Below are 20,063 nucleotides of genomic sequence, written 5' to 3' on the forward strand. Positions count from 1 at the left end.
CACAATGCAACTGACCCCAACAGAATCCCCCCGGCTGATATCAGTACTGTTACCCACCACACCCATCTGTGACTGGTCATCACCAGAAGCACAAAGCTGTAACAGGTTATCACCAGCAACACATGGCTGTGACTGGCCCACATCACCAGTGATTGTATTCATGGATGGAAGTATTGACTCACAAGGTTGCTGCTGCTGCTGCTGCAATTTGTCCCTTACCACTGTGCTTTGAAACTCATTTAATAGCACAATATTCCTTCTCGCCCACCAACTGCCATCTTCCAATTGGACAGAAGAACGTGAACCTCAGACACTTTAAAAGGCCCCTTAAAATTGAACTCCACTTCAGACCTTCTAGGTCTCATGTCTTTCAGCATGACCCAAAACCCCACCCTTCATACTCACACATCTGGCGTTGTCATGGTAAGCTTTTATTCTCTTCTTGGCTTCATGGACTTTAGCTCCATGGACTTTAGCTCCAATTTTTACCAAATCCACTACACCCCCAAATTTACCAGAGGACTTCTCACTCAACCAGGTGTGACATAATCCCGTGCAAGACTGTCTGCCCCCATAGCAAGGAGAATGGTGACACACCTGTAAAGGTGTAAGGAGTATAATGTTATGCCCACATTTTGTCCTGAACAAAATATCTCCATGTTCACCTCCCATGTCAAAACCATTTGAATACCTTCTTTGAGCAACCGGTTAGCCCTCTCAACCAGGCCATTTGATTGAGGTGAATATAATGCCACATTATAGTGTTAAATACCTTTGTTCCTCAGACATGATTCCATAGTCTCAGGCACAAGTTAAACCCCATTATCAGTGATCAAATCTACAGGGTACCCCTCTAAGTCAAAAACTCTATCCAATAATTGGATAGTAACTTGAGTAGAAGCTTCAGCCATAAAATCGTATTATATTCACTTTGAGAAATAATCATAACCACCAAATATTTAACGCTGTTAGGTAGTGCCACAATTGACCCAGCCAATTTGTGCCACAGCATTAGAGGCAATGGTGTGGCAACCACTTTGAATGCTTGTTAGACATAATACACTCCAGACAGTCATTGACAAATGTATCCACGTCCTTATCCATGTATGGCCACCAAAAATAGTATCTACGGGTTTTTTTAGTGGACGTGGACCCTAAATGCCCTTTGTGTGCCAACTTCATAACTTTACGTCTTAACACACTGGGAACTACTAGTTTCCCAGACTGCAGAAGAATGCCATTTTCAATAGAGAGCTGATGGTCAACCTTGTTCAACAAACTGTTTGACTTTCTCTAAAACATTGTCATTCCCACATGCAGCATTCCATTTTGATTCGGTCACAGTACCACAACACCTGTTCACAACATCAGTACTGACAACCACACACTCACTACCAAACATTTTCTCCTCGGAATCCACCTCCTGTTCCTTAACGAGAAGTCTGAACAAACCATTTGCCCTGGTGGACAAACAATCTGCCCTGGTGTTGTTGCTCCACGGTATCTACATCACATCACAGTTGTACTCTTGTAATTTAGATAGGATCCGGATGAGCCTTGAAGAAGCAGATTATCACCCAGCAAATACATTAAGTACTTGTGATCAGTACACAAGGTGAAAAACGTGCCCCATACATAAGTTCTTAATTGTTCTATAGCCCACGCACAGGCAATTTCTGTCCTTTCATTTGTACTATAACTTTCTTTCAGTGGAAGCAAAAGCTGCTATAACTTCAGTATCACCCACTCTTTAACACAAAACAGTGCCCAAACCTACAAAAATGGCATCTACCATGTAATGCATTTGTGACCACTGACATAAGTTTTTAATGGAGGGACATAGGACAAAATATTTTTATGTCAAGAAAAACATTTTGCTCAACTGTACCCCCAAAAATCTGTCTTCTTTTTATGTAATATCCTCTTAAGGGGCTCCAAAAGAGGGGCATACCCGCAAACAAATCTGGAGTAGCAATCGCTTAGCCCAAGGAACGATATTAATTAGTCCTTATTACTAGAAGCAGACACTTCTTTCAGGGCTCTAACGAGATTCACTTTTGGTTTGATTCCTTGGGCAGAGATACAATGTCCCAAATATTCAATGTTGTTGGTTAAAAATGTACATTTGCCCTTAGACACTGTCATACCGTGCTTACACAAAATGTCCAGAACTTTATCTAATATACTGTTATGCTCAGTGACATTTTTCAAACAAATCAGGATATCGTCCTGGAACGCTAGCACCCCAAGTACATCCTTAAATAACGTAAACATGAGCTGTTGAGATACACTTGCCGCTGATGCAAGACCAAACTGCAAGAGCAGATACATAAAAGCTCCAAAAGGAGTAATAAAAGCACAAAGAGACTGAGACTCTTTTGTTAAGCAGAATTTGATTGTAGGCTGCTTTAAGATCAATATTACTAAAAACTCCAGTAAGAAAAACTGTGTTCCAGGGTTAGCACAATGCACAACCAATACATTTTAATTAAATGTGGATATACTGATAAAATAGAACTATGCAAAACACACCTGCGTTCTTTACTATGCACTGCTGGGCGAAAAAGACTTCTATTCAGCTATTTTCATTACTGTGTGTTTACATCAAACAGTGTTTTAATACGTTAAAGTACACCGACAACTGATCTACTTATGGAATTATGCTTGTCCTTTCTCAGCGGTAGTCACACAATTCGCAAAATAAAGCAAAGCTGTGTATACCTAGTATGCTGCTTTATTCATCAGTCCGAACAGCTGAATCTTTTAAGTTTAAATCTGATGGACGATTTCTTGAATCAACTGTAAAACTCAAAGAATCTCTGGGTGGCCTCGGGGAGATCTCTGCCGGCCAGGCCTTCATGCCTGCATTTCAAGCACAAGGCAGACAGCAGCACACAACGTCATGTGGCAGTTCTTCTTTATATTCAGATGCAGTTGCTTTCAAACTCTGCCAAGGCTCATTCCCCATGTGGTAAGTAGCACACGTTCTCATGGGCAGACACATATTTGGATCACACCGGGCTGCTTACAGTAAACATGCTGCACATGCGCAGTTGAAGCAACTAAAACATTACCGAAATGACTGCATTTGAGTTGCACATCCTCTTTGAAGATGTCTCCCTTTGGCTGACATGGTCACCTTTAAGTTGTCTGCATTTCTCTCTGCGACGGACTGTCACATTTAAAGTGCGTGTGCTTCTCTGTGGCTGACACTCCTCTTTAAGATTTCGGTCTGTTGCTGACGCAGTCACTTTTAAGGTGTCTGTCTGGTGTTGGCACAGAGACCCTTTAAAATGTCTGTAGTTGGCACAGTCATCTTTCACGCGCTAGGCCTGTCACCTTCAAGGTGTATTTAAGTCTAACTGGGGTCAGCAGACCTTTAGGAGGGGGGAGTGAGGTGTCAGAATTCTTTTATTTTCTAGTTCCACAATGGACAATCTCCTCTTTCTCCATGCTCCCCTCCCCTTGTTTTATTTCTATTAATATCCCCTCCTCCACATCTCCTGTGCAGCCCTCCTCCTATGGCCGTAGTCACAGGTAAGCACAAGAAGAAGTCACAGATGCCCTTGGCCTCACATAGTCATGAAGTCGGTGGCCGCTGCTCCCAGTCTCTACCGGCCATGACCTTCCAGCAGTCGGCCCCCACCTTCCCCCCCCCCCCCCATTTCCTGGGGTTGGGGTGACTAGGACCCTGGTTGAAGCCTATTCCCAGGCTTTTCAGGCCATCTTTAGCTCGACTCCCTGGCGTGCCTTCCGGCCCCACAAAGGTGGTAGTCACCAGTCGAGTACCCTGACTCCAGTTCCGGAGTCGCGAGTCGGGCCGTTGGGGCTTGCCATTCAAACTTCAGGCTGCAGTCCACCTGCGGCGTCAGTGCACAGTCCTGTGGGGCTCCATGAGATGATTTCTGATGCGGCCTCAGCAGGAGACATGTCCCTGAGTCAACGCCAACCGACACCGTAGTCTCCCATCGCAGTGGATGTCGGGTTAACACTGTCCGGACACCCATCAACGAAGTCTTCGGCATTCGTCGACGTTGATGCGGTGCCGTTTCGACTCCGGAGACGTCCTTTCCTCCTCCTTTGCTGATGGTGGGTGAGGTCTCTGGGGATTCACCCCCGTCAGTGCAGCTTACGCGTTCTTCAGAACATGTTGATGTGGAGCAATTGCAGGCCCTTGGCCCTTCTCTGGCTGCAGAGCCTGTGACCTTTGGTGGACATGTTAGCCTGCAGTCGTCCCCTAATTATGATCTGCTGTCGCCACCTAAAATGGCCACGGAGGCTAGTGCTGCGTTTGCATGAGTTGTTCACAAAGGTGGTGACATACTACAGTTCCAGCCTCTTGTCTCTCTGCCTTCCGATGCTTTGTTGTTGCTGCCTTTTGGCACGTCTTTGTACAACATTATTCTTGGGACCTGGGCAAGACCCTCCATAGAGGACCGAGTAGAATGTGCCATTGCACATAGTCCTCGCCCGGCTCCAGATCAATCAATCAATCAATCATGCCATTTGTATAGCGCACTACTCACCCGGGAGGGTCTCAAGGCGCTTGGGGGGAGGGGTATGCTACTGCTCGAACAGCCAGGTCTTGAGTTGTTTCCTGAAGGCGAGATGGTCCTGGGTCAGCCGAAGGTGGATGGGGAGGGAGTTCCAAGTCTTGGCAGCCAGGTAAGAGAAGGATCTTCCTCCGGCGGTGGCTCTTCGGATGCGTGGTACGGCTGCGAGGGCGAGGCTGGTGGACCGTAGCTGGCGGGTGGGCGTGTAGAAGGTCAGGCGGTCGTTGAGGTACTTGGGGCCAGGTCGTGGAGAGACTTGTGTGCGTGGGTGAGGAGCCGGAACGTGATCCTCTTGTCGACGGGGAGCCAGTGCAGGTTCCTCAGGTGGCTGGAGATGTGGCTGCGTCGGGGGACATCCAGGATGAGTCGGGCGGAGGCGTTCTGGATGCGCTGGAGTCTTTTCTGTAGCTTGGCTGTGGTTCCGGCGTAGAGGGCGTTTCCGTAGTCCAGTCGGCTGGTGACGAGTGCCTGGGTGACAGTCTTCCTGGTCTCGGTCGGGATCCAGCGGAAGATCTTGCGAAGCATACGCAGGGTGTTGAAGCACGATGAGGAGACGGCGTTGACTTGTCTGGTCATCGAGAGGGAGGGGTCCAGGATGAAGCCCAGGTTGCGTGCGTGGTCGGTTGGCTTGGGTGCGGTGCCCAGGGCTGGGGGCCACCAGGAGTCGTCCCAGGCGGAGGGCGAAGATCCCAGGATGAGGACTTCCGTCTTGTCCGAGTTCAGTTTCAGGCGGCTGTCCTTCATCCACTCGGCGACGTCTTTCATCCCTTCGTGTAGGCAGGTTCTGGCGGTGTCGGGGTCTCTGGTGAGGGAGAGGATCAGCTGGGTGTCATCGGCATAAGAGATGATGTTGAGGTTGTGCTGGCGTGCGATGGCTGCGAGAGGTTTCATGTAGATGTTGAAGAGGGTGGGGCTGAGTGAAGATCCTTGCGGGACGCCGCAGATGGCTTCGGTGGCCTCGGAGCGAAACAAGGGGGGGCGGACTCTTTGTGTTCTTCCGGCGAGGAACGAGATGATCCACTCCAGTGCCTTCTCTTGGATACCGATGTTGCTGAGGCGCTGGACTAGGGTGCGGTGGCAGACCGTGTCGAAAGCAGCGGAGAGGTCCAGGAGGATGAGGGCCACTGTTTCCCCCTTGTCGAGCAGGGTCCGGATGTCGTCGGTGGCTGCGATGAGGGCGGTCTTGGTGCTGTGGTTGGCTCTGAAGCCGGACTGCGAGGGGTCGAGGGATCCGTTCGTCTCGAGGAAGGCGGTCAGCTGTCTGTTGACGATATTCTCGATGACTTTAGCAGGAAAAGGGAGGAGCGAGATGGGGCGGAAGTTTTTGAGATCGGTGGGGTCCGCTGTAGGTTTCTTCAGGAGGGCGCTGATCTCGGCGTGCTTCCAGCTCTCCGGGAAGGTGGCGGTGTTGAAGGAGGCGTTGATGATGTTCCGGAGTTGGGGTGCGATGGTGGAGTCGGCCTTGTTGAAGACGTGGTGTGGGCAGGGGTCGGTCGGTGATCCGGAGTGGATGGTGTTCATCGTGCGGGCTGTGTCTTCGGTGGTCACCGTGGTCCAGGTGCGAAGGGTGGCGGTGGGGGGCGTTGGTTCGACAGTTGGGTGCGTGGGTGGGGCGCCGAAGCTGTTGTGGATGTCGGCGATCTTGCGGTGGAAGAATGAGGCGAGGGAGTCGCAGAGGTCTTGTGACGGAGTGATGTCGTTGGTGCCGGTGCTGGGGTTGGAGAACTCCTTGACGATAGTGAAGAGCTCTTTGCTGTCGTGGGCGTTGTTGTCCAGTCGTTCCTTCAGGGATTTCTTCTTGGTGGTGCGGATGAGCTGGTGGTGCTTGCGGGTAGCGTGTTTGAGGGCGGTCATGTTGTCGGTGGTCAGGTCGAGGAGCCAGGCTTTCTCGAGGGTGCGGCAGGTCTTCTTGGAGTCCTTGAGGTCGTCGGTGAACCAGGATGCCTTCTTGCTTCTGGGTCTGCTGGGAGGGTTCTTTAGTGGCGCCAGGTCGTCGGCGCAGGCGGTCAGCCACTGTGTGAAGTTGCGGGCTGCTTCGTTGGGGTCCGTTGTGTTGGCGGGTGGGCTCTGGCTGCGGGAGGTGGTGAGCTGGTCTGCAGTGATCTTGCTCCAATTCCTGTGAGGTACCTGTTGCGGGTGGTGGTGGGTCGTGGATCTTTTGAAGCTGAAGTGGACGCAGCTGTGGTCGGTCCAGTGGAGTCCGGTGGCGTGGCTGAAGGTGATGTACTTTCTGGAAGAGAAGACGGGATCAAGCGTGTGGCCGGCGTAGTGGGTGGGGGTGTTGACCAGTTGCTTGAGTCCGAGGTTGGCGAGGTTTTCCAGCAGGGCGGTGGTGTTGCGGTCCTTGTTGTTCTCCAGGTGGAAGTTGAGGTACCCGAGGAGGATGTAGTCAGTGGAGGGGAGGGCGTGCGGGCTGATGAAGTCTGTGATGTCTTCGCTGAATTGTGTGCGTGGTCCCGGGGGTCTGTAGACGAGGGTGCCTCTGAGGGTCGTCTTAGGGTCGGTGTGAATCTGGAAGTGGAGATGTTCGGCTGCGGCGAAGGAGTCGTTGGCGTCGGTCGTGATGCGGATGGTGTTCCTGTGGACGATGGCGATGCCACCTCCGGTCTGGTTGATGCGGTCCCTCATGATGATCTTGTACCCGTCCGGGATGGCGATGGCGATGTCGGGTGCAGAGGAGGCGTTCATCCAGGTTTCCGTGAGGAAGGCGACGTCCGGTGATGTAGCGTCGATGAGGTTCCAGAGTTCCACGGCGTGTCTGTGGACGGAGCGAGTGTTGATCAGGATGCACTTGAGGTGGTTGCTGCTGGTGTTTGTCTTGGTGGGTGCGGGGCAGGTTCGGAGGCAGGTGAACTTGCAGGTGAAGGGTACGTGGGTGCGTCTCGGGGTGGCTCGGCAGCAGGCGTGGGTCCGGTCGGCATTGAGTGCATTGAGAGTGGCGGCGTCGTAGGTCAGTCGGGTCGTCTTGCCTCGGCGGGGAGGGCCAGGGGTCCTGGCGCTGGGCGCGGGCCAGGCGCAGACAGGCGCAGACGGGCTTACCTTTGGCGCACCTTCGGCACTCAATCGGCGCTCCCGATGCACGCGGTCGCTCTGGGGGCGTCATAAGTAAGGAGCCGGGAGGGAGGAGCAGCTGGGTGGCTGGAGTGGGGCGGTGAATGGAATCACAGGGAGGCAGCGGCGGGAAATTCCCAGAAGCAGGGGGCAGCGGGAAATTCCCAGGATCAGCGGGAAATTCCCAGGAGCAGCGGGCAGCGAGCGAAGGAATCTGCAGGCAGGAGGCGGCAAAGGCAGGCAGGAGCGGCAGCAGTGAGTGGGGCGACCAGACCCTGTGGAGGGCTGAGCGGTCACCCTGTCGATGACCCTGTCGGTCTGTTTCTACACCCTAGGGCTCAAGGGCTTGTTGTCCAGGCAGCCTCAGCTTTGCTGCCATCGTCCTCTCCTCTGATACTTCCACCCACTAGAGAGCCTCACTGGTCGGAGACATGTGGTACACAGATGTTTGCATCCGCGAGCTTGGGCCTTCCGTCCTTGAACACGTCCTGCGTGTTTGCACGCTCTACTTTTGCCTTCTGGGACTCGGTTGAGCGCCTCCTTCCCTCTCTTCTGGAATGCACTCAGGCTGACCTGACTCGGATACTCCACGATGGTCATGAGCTGGCAAAATGTTGGATTCGATCAGCCATATGGACACCACTGACTGGGTCGGGCTATGGCCAGGTCAGTTGTTCTGCATCTCCATGCTTGGCTGAGTGATGGCAGTTTTCCTGAGAATGTTCAGGAGCATCTCTGAGATTTGCCCTTTAATGGGGCCCACCGTTTTGACAGTCATGCGGACTCAGAGGCCCAGCGTCCACTGTTGCAGACTTATTGTCTTGTTTGCATTGGTTGCAGTATTGTCACTGCCTTTCTCTGGTGTCCGTCTCTGGGTTCAAGCTATTTCCCAGATGGACAGTACAGCTAGAAAGCTGTTTCTGTCCTTATTTTCGTCTCCTCTGTCTAAGAGCAAGTCTCGAGGTGTTCCCTTGCTTTTTATAGGGATGTGACATACCCTGTGTGGGGTATTCGTTGTTTATTGTATAACCATTCCACCTTGCCTCAGGAGGTGTTCTTCCTGGGTGGTGTGTTTATAATCCCTCAGGTACTGTTCTTCCTGTATGGTGTAGGCCCTCCTGAGGATCCCACAAGGTCCTCTTAGGATTGTTATCATCTTTCCCTCTTTGGAATTTCCCTATAGTTCATGCTGTAGGCTTATCGCGATATGGTTTTTGCTTCTCCCCATCCCCCCCTACTGTTGTGGGACTTCTCCTCTATTAAGACCCACAAGGGTGGCGTAGCTCTCTTTGGAGCTTACATGTTTGTCCGTAGTTCTTTCCTACCTCTGAGGAGGCAGACTTCTCCGGAGGATTGATGGGTTTACGCTACGATAGGCTCGTCTTGCCTTTGGCTGTCTTTCAAGCGTTTTGCCGTGTTTCCAACTTTTTGACCTCTGTCGGCTGCCTTAGCCCTAAGTCAGTGTCTCTTGTGAGGATGTTTTTCTGTTCCGGAACAGTTTCTGTTCTGCTTTCAGTTATGGCATGGCCTGTGGGCACATCCTGGGTACGTTCATAGGCACTGGGTGGTCTGCTGGTCCAACTTGCACCACAGCGTTGGCTGCGTTCTAATCTTTGTGGTATTGTCTACTCTTCAATCTCTGGTGTTAGGAAGTTCTTATGTCCTTGTTCTTCCCTCTGCTCATTGCCAGGCAGGGGCTCAGGTCCCTCTACTCATGGCCATGGCGATATTATCCTTCGAAGTCTCTCTGTTCAGAGATGCTCCTTGTCATTTATACAGTGACTGTACATGGTTATATATACATGTATTGTAAATCAACAAAAAGGACACTAGTTACACTGCTCGACTTTTGGTTCAGTGCAAATTAGGAGACCCTCAGAGAAGTCAATGTCTGCTTGGAAGTTGCGGTATATTGGTTTCATCCGCCCCACATTGACATTCATGCAGTTATCATAGGGTTATTCCTGTTAGTGGGTACTGCTAGCCTCATCCAGAGGCACCTCCAGTCTCGAGTGCAGTGTCCAGAGACAAAAAAGGACTTCCCAAAAAAAGGTTAAAAAATGAAAAAATGATGCCCTGAAAATTTTATTATAGGGCAAACTTTCATTTGGATAAAATAATTGAATACTCGATTGTTGGCCGAGTTACTAGGCCATGTAGTATTATTTAATTGAGGTTGTCGACATGTTTCAGCTCTATTGGGCCAGGCGGTCTGTAGAGCTTTCGTCAGGACTTACAAAAAAGATTAAGACAAACGATATTTACATATACACAATGATGCTACTCACACGAGTTGTGCGGTAATTCCAGAACTCATGGCATTTGCATGGGTATTGTACTCTTTACGATCTATGAAAGAATGTACAGATAACAGTTTCCTTAGTTAGGAACAGTAATTTTAGAAATTGGGTAAGTGCAGTAAATTAACTAGTGGTCTGGAGTCACCCTAGTAATACTCATAAGAAGATTTTTTCGAGGAGCGTAAATCATGCAGGTAATAATTTTATTGACTCTGAGATTGCTCTTAACGGGAAGGAATAGGGGGGGGTGGCGGGAGCTATGATCACATGTTCATTGTTTCAAAAAGGCGCTACTTAATTTTCACTCAATAGATGTTGTTGCCATGTATTGAGCTAGCCAAAGGGACTCTTTCCACCTGGAGTCGAATAACCTTGTTGGTCATATGTCTTCAACCCGGGGAGGTATGAGTGCCCGTCTCTTTTTACACGTTAGAGATTGGTTCTACGTTGTCTATCGATATGTAATAGTTATTATCACGGTGGTTCGCTTTAAAACAAATTGGGGTTGGCAAGTGCTCCAAACTAGACAATACAGTGGACAAAATTCTGTCCGGGGCTGTAATGCGACCTTCCGTGCAAAATGCACGAACATGAAGCCCGTTTTAGTTATACAGTGAGTCTCTTACCTGCCGTAAATGGAAACTCTGCTTCCTCGGGGGATGCCTTCATTCGATGCAGAGCTAGGGTAGAGTAAGGACTTCGATCAGGAAAGGGGAAATTATCCGGCTTACCTAAGACGAGAACTCAGGGAAGCCTGCCGCCATTACCCGCATGTAGACCGCACTCCGGCCTTGTGCTGACTCTGCCCCCGGAGTGCGGAAGTCAGAGTGTAGTCTCTTTTTAAAGGTAGTTGGGCGCCTTGGTATTCTAGGCAGATCATCTACGTCATTTTTTTCTTATGTGATTTTACTTGGTATTAGGCGGTCACCAATAGTAATGGACCCCTATATATGTTGGAAGTCCCAATTGTAGTTAAGGATTGCGCTGTTGAGGGCACTAGTGTGAGTTAATTAGTATATTAAGTTGTGCCATTTTTAGATACAATTGCGGCATTTTGAATTGGGGGCCCCGGTTATAGTTACCACATTTGGATAGTACAGGGAAATTAAAAATATGATATTTTGATATTGTAATCTGCTGAATAGTGCTTATTATAGACATTTGGGGAAATATAGCGGGGCAAAACTCATTACTCATCTAATCAAAATGTAGGTGATTTACTTGGCAAAATGGTGCCATGCTATATTATCATTGAGCCCAGATTCAAAGGTACGAAGGCGGTCCACCCATCTTTGCTCCTTCTCGTACAGTATTTTTTCGGCATTTCCTGTTTTGTTGGTCAGCATTTCTATGACTGTCCATTGCAATTCTTCATGGGTATGGTTCTTTTCAATGTAGTGTGAGCACAGCTTGGTGGTGTTCTTTTTGAGCCTAATGTTGCTCTTGTGCTCTCCTATTCGAAGTTTGACTTTACGACAAGTCATCCCGATGTATTTTTTCTGACACGGGCATTGAATCATGTAAATTACATGCGATGAATTGCAGTTCGTGAACTGTTTCTGGGTCCATATCAGGTCGTTCTTCAAATATAGAGTTTTTGTGGCTGTAGTGGTTTTGCAAGCCACACAGGTTCCGCACGGGAAATGTCCTGACAGTGGGGTCATGTTGATGCTATTGGTTATAGGTGCCAGAGCTGTAGGCCTGGGTCGGGTATGTACCAGAGTATCCTTGATGTTTTTGGTCCTTTTGTTAGCGAACCTTGGTCTGGGCCAGTCAAATTGTCCAGTATTCACTATGTGCCAATTCTTTTTGATTAACTTCTGGATAGCATATGTTGCTGGGTTGTACGTTGTTACACACGTAGTGAGGTCTTTTATTGGTTGTTTCGGATATGTTTGTAAAAGGCACTCGCGAGGTTGGTTGTCGGCTCTCTTCTTACATTTTTTTATGACTCTTTCAGTATAGTCCCTCAATTTCAATTTTTTGCACAGATCCTTTGCTTGTTCTTGGTAGTCACAGTTCCTGCTGCATTTCTTTTGAGGCGAAGAAATTGACTAAAAGGTAAATTGTCCCTCAGGGGTTTTGTATGGTGACTTTTGTGGGACAGCAAGCTGTTTTTCGCCGTTGGTTTCGTGAATGTTTTGGTCTGCAGGGTATTACTTTCATTAAAAATGGTTAGATCCAGAAAGTCAAGTTGGCTGTTGCTGGAGGTATATGTAAATTTTAGCCAGGGATCCAGGGCGTTGAGCCATAGGATAAATTCTGCCAGATCTTGGTCAGTGTTCCAAACTAGGAAGATGTCATCGATGTATCTCTTCCAGTATAAAATACTGGAAGAGAACATATTGGTTTCATTAAAAACCAGATCAGTTTCGAATTGGCTGACATAGAGTCCCGCCACCGAAGGCGCGAAGGCGCTGCCCATGGAGGTACCATGGGTTTGGAGGTACAGTTGATCGTTGTACCTAAAGAAATTCTCTTTGAGTGCCAGTTTGCAGCATTCCAGTATGAAATGTCTCGGGGTATTATACTGCCATGTCTCTGAATAGAGGACATCCTCTAACATCTGTAATGTTCTGTCTTGGGGGAGGCTGGTAAAGAGGGATTCCACATCCAGACCCACTAGAAGCATCGTGGTGGGTTCGAAAGACATGTTCTCAATTTGTACCAGAAGGTCCCTTGTGTCTTTTAGGTATGAACATGTTTTTTGGACAAGAGGTTTCAAGAATTCGTCTGCGAATTTTGATAGGGGCTCTAACACTGAACCAATTCCGGACACTATCGGACGCCCTGGAGGTGGTGTCCTATTTTTATGTGTTTTAGGGAGAGAATAAAAATAAGGAGTGACTGGTTCTCTCGCCGTTAGAAAATCTGCTTCCTTTTTGGATATCCATCCTTTCATTTCCGCCTCGTACACCATGATCGATATGGAATTTTGCAATCTTTCAGTGGGATCCATTAGAATTTTCTGGTAGAATCTGGTGTCGGAAAGGAGGGCTAGGCATTGCTGATTATATCCTGTTTATGAGAGGATTACTGTGCCTCCCCCCTTATCCGCCGGTTTTATCACCAGGTCTTCATTTTTGCTGAGATCTTCCATTGCTAGTCGTTCTTTTTTTTGTCAAGTTTTGGAAAACTTTTGTACCATCCGTGTCTAGGTTGTCTATTCCTTTGAGGAGTGCTTGCTCGAAGGCTTGGAATTCAGGTGGTATACAGGATGCGGGGGGATTGAAAGTTGATTTATTCCGGAGGCTAGTATCACCCTCTGATGGTATTGTTGTGGAGTTAGAGAAGTATGCCTTCAGTTTTAAGGTTCTGCAAAATTCAGCCAGTTCACTTTTGATTTTAAAAGTGTCTATTTTCGGTGTAGGAACAAAACCTAATCCCTTGTTCAAGACGGAAATTTGGTCACTTGTGAGTTCCACATCTGAGAGGTTCACGATTAATGAGTGTTCTTGCTCGTTGATGGTTGTGCTGCTGCCATGCTCCGTGTTTGGACGTTTCTTTGCTGGTTTTGCCAGGTCAGAGACTTTCTTTTTCCTCTGTTCTGTGGTCCGCCTCTGGATAAAAAAGACGGTTGTTCTGGTTGGGGCTGGTTATGTTGCCCAGGCATTTGTTGGTCCATCAATTGAGGCATTGGTTGCATCCCTTGCATTCCTTGCTGGAATGGATCAGCCCACCCTCCATAATGTGGGACAAAAGGTTGGTAGTATGGCATATTATAAGCTGGGTGGTAGGGGCGTTGCCATCTATTACCTCTTCTTGGACGTTGGTGACGAAAGTTGTTTCGACCTCTAGTTGGGTTATAGTCGTCTGAGCTATTGAAGGAATTGTTTGATGAGTTTTTTCCAGTGGATTTATTGTCAGAATTTGTTTCTGCAGAAACGAAGTCCTCTTTAATGTAGGGGTGCATCTTTTCTTGGCTGAATTTCTTGATGTCTTTAGCAAGTTTCTGTAATTTATTCTGCATCAGGAACTCTTGTGCTTCTTCCATTTCCTTTGTTATTTCATCAAGTCTTTTTTTGTAGACCTGTGGGTTGATGCCTTTTTTTAGTTCGTTTTCACAAGCTTCTATTTCAAGGAGTAGCGCTTCCGAGAGGCGTCTTGCTGTTTTGATAATTAAAACTAAATAGTCTAGGGTACATTTCCATGAGATGGAAGACCAGTCTTTTCTAAAGGCTAGATCATGGAGAAAAATGCGGGGTGCATTTCCGACCCATAAGCCTCTGGGCGCAATTTTGGACCTTAAATACTCGGTCATTATAATGCCGTGAATGGCAGTTCTAATTTGGTTCCTCTTCTTTTCAGATAGGGTGTCCCAGTCATCCGTCTGGGATAGGGCTTCGGTTAGATCTGTGTTATTAATGAGTGGTTGCGCTGCTAGTAGTTCATCAATGTCACTTGCATCATAGCTCAGTCCCACAATTCCTTCCATGATTAAAGTTTTGTTAAAACGTATTGGTAAGTTTTAAATCCCGCAGCTGTGCGCTGCTTATGTACACAGTTAATCAACAGGGAGGGATGAGGATTGCGAAGTGTCCGTTTCTATCCCCCAAATAATCAATTGTAAATGCAGCAGGAACTGTGACTACCAAGAACAAGCAAAGGATCTGTGCAAAAAATTGAAATTGAGGGACTATACTGAAAGAGTCATAAAAAAATGTAAGAAGAGAGCCGACAACCAACCTCGCGAGTGCCTTTTACAAACATATCCGAAACAACCAATAAAAGACCTCACTACGTGTGTAACAACGTACAACCCAGCAACATATGCTATCCAGAAGTTAATCAAAAAGAATTGGCACATAGTGAATACTGGACAATTTGACTGGCCCAGACCAAGGTTCGCTAACAAAAGGACCAAAAACATCAAGGATACTCTGGTACATACCCGACCCAGGCCTACAGCTCTGGCACCTATAACCAATAGCATCAACATGACCCCACTGTCAGGACATTTCCCGTGCGGAACCTGTGTGGCTTGCAAAACCACTACAGCCACAAAAACTCTATATTTGAAGAACGACCTGATATGGACCCAGAAACAGTTCACGAACTGCAATTCATCGCATGTAATTTACATGATTCAATGCCCGTGTCAGAAAAAATACATCGGGATGACTTGTCGTAAAGTCAAACTTCGAATAGGAGAGCACAAGAGCAACATTAGGCTCAAAAAGAACACCACCAAGCTGTGCTCACACTACATTGAAAAGAACCATACCCATGAAGAATTGCAATGGACAGTCATAGAAATGCTGACCAACAAAACAGGAAATGCCGAAAAAATACTGTACGAGAAGGAGCAAAGATGGGTGGACCGCCTTCGTACCTTTGAATCTGGGCTCAATGATAATATAGCATGGCACCATTTTGCCAAGTAAATCACCTACATTTTGATTAGATGAGTAATGAGTTTTGCCCCGCTATATTTCCCCAAATGTCTATAATAAGCACTATTCAGCAGATTACAATATCGAAATATCATATTTTTAATTTCCCTGTACTATCCAAATGTGGTAACTATAACCGGGGCCCCCAATTCAAAATGCCGCAATTGTATCTAAAAATGGCACGACTTAATATACTAATTAACTCACACTAGTGCCCTCAACAGCGCAATCCTTAACTACAATTGGGACTTCCAACATATATAGGGGTCCATTACTATTGGGGACCGCCTAAAACCAAGTAAAATCACATAAGAAAAAAATGACGTAGATGATCTGCCTAGAATACCAAGGCGCCCAACTACCTTTAAAAAGAGACTACACTCTGACTTCCGCACTCCGGGGGCAGAGTCAGCACAAGGCCGGAGTGTGGTCTACATGCGGGTAATGGCGGCAGGCTTCCCTGAGTTCTCGTCTTAGGTAAGCCGGATAATTTCCCCTTTCCTGATCGAAGTCCTTACTCTACCCTAGCTCTGCAGCGAATGAAGGCATCCCCCGAGGAAGCAGAGTTTCCATTTACGGCAGGTAAGAGACTCACTGTATAACTAAAACGGGCTTCATGTTCGTGCATTTTGCACGGAAGGTCGCATTACAGCCCCGGACAGAATTTTGTCCACTGTATTGTCTAGTTTGGAGCACTTGCCAACCCCAATTTGTTTTAAAGCGAACCACCGTGATAATAACTATTACATATCGATAGACAACGTAGAACCAATCTCTAACGTGTAAAAAGAGACGGGCACTCATACCTCCCCGGGTTGAAGACATATGACCAACAAGGTTATTCGACTCCAGGTGGAAAGAGTCCCTTTGGCTAGCTCAATACATGGCAACAACATCTATTGAGTGAAAATTAAGTAGCGCCTTTTTGAAACAATGAACATGTGATCATAGCTCCCGCCACCCCCCCCCTATTCCTTCCCGTTAAGAGCAATCTCAGAGTCAATAAAATTATTACCTGCATGATTTACGCTCCTCGAAAAAATCTTCTTATGAGTATTACTAGGGTGACTCCAGACCACTAGTTAATTTACTGCACTTACCCAATTTCTAAAATTACTGTTCCTAACTAAGGAAACTGTTATCTGTACATTCTTTCATAGATCGTAAAGAGTACAATACCCATGCAAATGCCATGAGTTCTGGAATTACCGCACAACTCGTGTGAGTAGCATCATTGTGTATATGTAAATATCGTTTGTCTTAATCTTTTTTGTAAGTCCTGACGAAAGCTCTACAGACCGCCTGGCCCAATAGAGCTGAAACATGTCGACAACCTCAATTAAATAATACTACATGGCCTAGTAACTCGGCCAACAATCGAGTATTCAATTATTTTATCCAAATGAAAGTTTGCCCTATAATAAAATTTTCAGGGCATCATTTTTTCATTTTTTAACCTTTTTTTGGGAAGTCCTTTTTTGTCTCTGGACACTGCACTCGAGACTGGAGGTGCCTCTGGATGAGGCTAGCAGTACCCACTAACAGGAATAACCCTATGATAACTGCATGAATGTCAATGTGGGGCGGATGAAACCAATATACCGCAACTTCCAAGCAGACATTGACTTCTCTGAGGGTCTCCTAATTTGCACTGAACCAAAAGTCGAGCAGTGTAACTAGTGTCCTTTTTGTTGATTTACAATTGATTATTTTGGGGATAGAAACGGACACTTCGCAATCCTCATCCCTCCCTGTTGATTAACTGTATATATACATGTATACAAATGGCTGTGGGGATCCCTCCCCAGTGCCTGGAGGGTTGAGAGGATCCTAAGTTGTAGTATAACCTCCCATGTCAAGACATTGAACCACCAAACAAATACCCCAATAAACCAGCATGTGGTCAGAGAAAAGAATACCCAACTGTGATGAGGGAAGTATCCTGCATGAGGATATAAGGTGAGAAAGGAACCAATTCCTTCTTGTTTAGTTACCCTCACACACCCTAGTGGCTGTGTTAATGATGAGGATCAACCTATCTCGTGAACAACGGCACGCAATCAGTGACCACTCTTTTTTGAATTGGGGGTCATCCAGAAATATCTTTGGGGCATTGGTAACTAGTAATCCGGTAGGTGCTGCATTGCCACAAAGATATTCTGTCCTAATGGCATCATGTAACAGAATCTTCATCTGGCACTGCTTCAGTTCTTTTATTTCATCCCAGTTTTGTGCCTGGGTAAGGCTCTGATTGATGTTTGTATCAGGTAATAGGGATGGTCCAGCTAGTATAGCAGATGCGATGTCATCAGAGTAGCCAATCCCTAATGATTCTGCCATGATTCTGTTGGGTAACGAAATATGTGAGTGCTGTAGATAGTAATGTGAGATGCTGTAAGAGACTGAGAACGCTAGTATTATTTACTAAGTAATGTCAAGGGATCTCAGAGATCTTCTGAAAGTAAACCCTACAGCTGTGCACTGCGCTAACTATGTGTATACAAATGGCTGTGGGGAGGGAATCCCCAGTGCCTGAAGGGTTGAGAGGATCCTAAGTTGGAGTATTCCAGGGTGGATGACCCTTGCCCTGAAGAAAGTCCAGGACCTTTACGGCCGACTCAGGACTGAAACATGTTGGCAATAGGGTCATAGGACCATAATACCCGACCCGCTTTTTTGGCACACTGTTCCCACACTCACAGTTTTAGTAGTGGGTCCGTGTTGTGGCACGTAAATGTTTCACAGTAGAAAACTGACGTCAGCACGCCGGGAGGGACTTATATGGCTCCACTGACGTCCTATCCATGGACGACATCAGGGCGGAGCTATGCGACGCCGTCCCCCGGCGCGCAGAGCTACTGCTGCAGAATCTCCGGATCCAGTCTGGCACCTGGAGGAAATTCTAGGTTAAGGAATCTGCAGCTAGAATGTGTCTCTACTAGATACACCGTTACCAAAGCAAATTAATTTGTTCTTTAGCAACCTTCTCATTGACACTTGTTCTGCAAAGCGATTTGGTGCCTCCTCATGCAGATAGGAAAATCTTACAGAAATCATGAAATGCAGTATATTATGACTGCCTTTGCCTATTTTCATCATTGGGCTTGGCACCAACTACCAGATCAGTTTGTGCAGTGTTATCTCTTCTGCACATCATTGCACTGTTCACAGCAGCAATGGATCCAGCTCAGGAGAAATAAGTAGGTCACTAATGCTGCTTGTGCAACAGCCCCTAAAGGAATGGTAATTAAATGTAGGCTGCTGCAGTCCTATATTTTACTGCACAGTTGATGCAACAACACGGAATGTTAATGTAACCTTCCTGATGCATTATGTGTTTCTGAGAAACAGTGCTTCTGGTGTTAGAGCAGTACAGTATAGAAAGACATACAGCCTGATGGGCAAATAAGAATAGACGGATTTACACCTTCTCTTGAATGTACTATTGGTCTTTTCTCAGTTTCACAACCCTTTCCAGTAGTTTGCGTGAAAAGCGTCACCATTTCCAGGCTTTGTCATGGAAATGTTATTTCTCGCATTGGCCTTTTCCCAATACTGAACTGTGTGCAGAGAACAGTTCCTCATTGCACTTTTTGAAACTTTTTCTTTGCTCCATGCGGAAAAATGTTTCTTTCCTTGTAGAAACACCTTCTCCCGATAGTTCCACAAAGTATACTGGAAAGTGTTCCAGGATGGAAAGGCTAAAATTACCATGTTCTGTTTGGTTGCTGGCGGTCGGGTGGGCGGCAAAATGGCCTCTGCATAAGCCGCTGGCTGGGCGGCCCTACCAATCAAAACGCTGCATGCAGGTTTGTGATTGGCTTAAGGGAGGGAGCCTGGCTTTCTGCTTCCTGTCCCTGAGAGCAGGAGCAGAGAAGACGCTGGACCCGGTCGGCGGAAAGGTACGTTTAATTTTTATTTCTTTTTTTAAAACCGACCCACCTGTGCCCCCCGCAAGCCATGCCGGCCGCGACTGAGATTAACATGCTACTCTGGAGCCCAAAGTGGATTGTTCTTCTCATACTTTAATTCTCCTGCAGATTCATTGTCCCCCTTGTTATCGTGCATTTTTATGGGTCTTCCATAGGCAGCTCATGAGCTGTCTCTTTGTTAATGTTAACTGATTTTTATATAGTGCTAAACACCGGCAGGTCTCTAAGCGCTTGAGAGAGTTACCAGAGGTCGTCATGTATGCATGGCCGTATAGTAGGCCAGTTAGGCTGTGACTAATGCCTCCTTAAACAGAAGAGTCTTGAGCTGTTTCCTAAATGGAAGGAGTGCTGGTTCCTTGCGCAGGTAATCGGACAATTGATTCCAAAGTTGTGGGAGCTGGATGGGGAATGCTCGGCCCCCGTTGGATATAGTTTTGTAGCCTGGAGTGGCTAGGCGGCAGGTCTCAGAAGATCACAATGTGCGGCCGGACCGTAGTTTTTCAGATGTTCTTTGATATAGGCCAGTGCTTTGCTTGGAATGCCTTATGAGCGATACAGAGGCCTTTAAATCTAGCTCTCTGTTTGATTGGAAGCCAGTGTAGTTTGCACAGCAGGGGGGAGGCGTGAGACCATCTTGGCAGCCTAAAAATCAGTCTGGCTGCGTTATTCAGCACCACCTGTAATTTATTAGTCCACTTCTGAGGGAGGCCTATGTAAAGGGCGTTGTCGTAGTCCAATCTGGATACAATCGTGGCTGATACGATCAATTGCAGCGAGGCAGTTGAAAGGAGGGGGACAAGTTTTCGTAATTGTCTCATAAGTCCTATACAAGTT

General features: G+C 47.2%; 1 protein-coding gene across 1 annotated transcript in view; it reads left to right on the forward strand.

Annotated features, from left to right (window-relative positions):
• FANCM (FA complementation group M) overlaps window positions 1-20,063 on the forward strand; it is an 837,191-nt gene that overhangs the window by 795,157 nt on the left and 21,971 nt on the right. The gene's annotated exons all lie outside the window — the stretch shown is intronic.

This window comes from Lissotriton helveticus, chromosome 9 (genome assembly GCF_964261635.1).
Source record: "Lissotriton helveticus chromosome 9, aLisHel1.1, whole genome shotgun sequence".
NCBI lineage: Eukaryota > Metazoa > Chordata > Amphibia > Caudata > Salamandridae > Lissotriton > Lissotriton helveticus.